We start from the raw sequence: 1,799 nt of genomic DNA, 5'->3' as shown, positions 1-1,799 counted from the left end.
ATGAGTCTCCTCCTTCATACATTTTTTATTTAGAGGAGGAAAACGGGGACGAAGATGTTGTGGAAGAGGATACCAGGGCGGCAGAAGCTTGGTTTGGTGTAGAAGGCTTACAGCCGTACATGTTTGAGCCCTTGCCTCGCAACGCTGCCAGTTCTGTTAGCTCTACGCCTGCTGAAGACACAGACGTCCATCCCCATGAACACTGGGAAGGAACTCAATGGAAAAGGAAAGGATTCTTTTTTTTCTTATTTCAACCGTTGCATATATTAGCTGCGACATATGAATCAAGATGCTATGACCAAAAAAATTTCATTGACAGATGACCGTATAACTAACTGGACTGCATAAGATAACGAAAAAACCCCACAGATTTTAAGACAGGATTTATTTTTATAGAAATTTTCTACATTTTGGGACAATATTGTCTGATAAGGATTACATTTACGTACATGTTTAGGCCACAACGTTGGACATTTAAAAATGACTTTCCTATGCCTTTAACTAGATGGTGGTGTTAATTGTGCAATAGAAGTGAAATGTTCGCAAAATTATATGGTCTGACCTGAACGGACATGGCTCAGGTGGCATATGCATGACCAGGATGGCCGAGTGGTTAAGGCGTTGGACTTAAGATCCAATGGACAAATGTCCACGTGGGTTCAAACCCCACTCCTGGTATTGCAACGCTTCCTTGTAAGAGCTTGCAGAAACGCTTCCTCTTCTTTGAAGGCTCATTACCTCTTGCAGGTTGCTTCTAATAAAAGTTTAAACAGCAAGCAACTCATAAAAGCAAACTATAACTATAATCAAAGATGACACAAGTTTGATTGGTGACATATGTGTAGGCTGCAAAAGGAGAGAACTCTAAATGACGCATCTTGAAGATCAAAGTTTACCTCATCGTTGAACCTTGAGTATTATAGAATTTCCCCAGTTTTCAAGTGGAAATTGTGACATGGGCGCATGTTCATGTGTAATTTTCATGTCAGCTTTGGGTATTTACCATAACTAAGATATCATATGAAGGCAACATTAGTACCATATTTTCCAGACTAATACCTATTTCCCACGCTTTGAACCATGGGGCCTAAACAAAGGTGTGGCTTTTCTGTCGAATTTTCCTTACTGACAGGGAGTAGAAGTCAAAATTGGAAATAAAAGAAGAAGGGGATTATTTTCATTTAGCACAAGAACATACTAGCAGCAGGCAGAACAGAGAACAAATGTCATGCATTCAAACATTTAGACATTTATTTGCCGAATTAAAGCTGTCGAACGAATGAAGAGAGTCTCCCTCAGAGATCTCCCTCAGAGCTGAAATAAAGAGCTGACTAAGCCTCATCTTTTATTAGAAGCTCTTACTGCTGCGAGTCAACATGCTAATGAGAACTAGCATTCTTCTTTGTCCCTACTCTACGGGTGATATGTAGACCCCCCCTACAAACACAGATCTTTACATTGGAGAGACCAAGCAACCACTGTACAGGCGCATGGCTCAACACAGCAGGGTCAACTCCTCAGGAAATCCCTAAGCTGTTCACCTACACCTGAAGGCTAAAGGAAACTCATTTAAAGACAACAACATTGATATTCTTACAAAGGAAGAAAAATGGTTTGAGTGAGGGCTTAAGGAAGCCATCTTTGTTAACCTGGAAAAATTATTTCTCAACAGAGGAGTTGGTCTTAGACATAACCTTTCACCCACCTACAGTATAAAGCACTCACTGCATGAAAAGTGGGATTTTCGTCAATATGCGGCACTGTAGATTGTCGTGGAACTTCAGGTTAGCGGCAGTTTA

General features: G+C 40.6%; 1 protein-coding gene and 1 non-coding gene across 2 annotated transcripts in view; one reads left to right on the top strand and one right to left on the bottom strand.

Moving 5' to 3' along the window:
- Positions 1 to 1,799, bottom strand: part of LOC107092295 (contactin-associated protein-like 4) — a 199,202-nt gene that overhangs the window by 66,197 nt on the left and 131,206 nt on the right. The gene's annotated exons all lie outside the window — the stretch shown is intronic.
- Positions 596 to 678, top strand: trnal-uaa. Its single transcript has one exon. It is a non-coding gene; the product is annotated as a tRNA-Leu (tRNA).

The sequence above is a fragment of the Cyprinodon variegatus genome, unplaced genomic scaffold, assembly GCF_000732505.1.
Source record: "Cyprinodon variegatus isolate N-32 unplaced genomic scaffold, C_variegatus-1.0 Scaffold17, whole genome shotgun sequence".
Lineage (NCBI taxonomy): Eukaryota > Metazoa > Chordata > Actinopteri > Cyprinodontiformes > Cyprinodontidae > Cyprinodon > Cyprinodon variegatus.
This window is presented reverse-complemented; position numbering and strand designations above follow the sequence as displayed.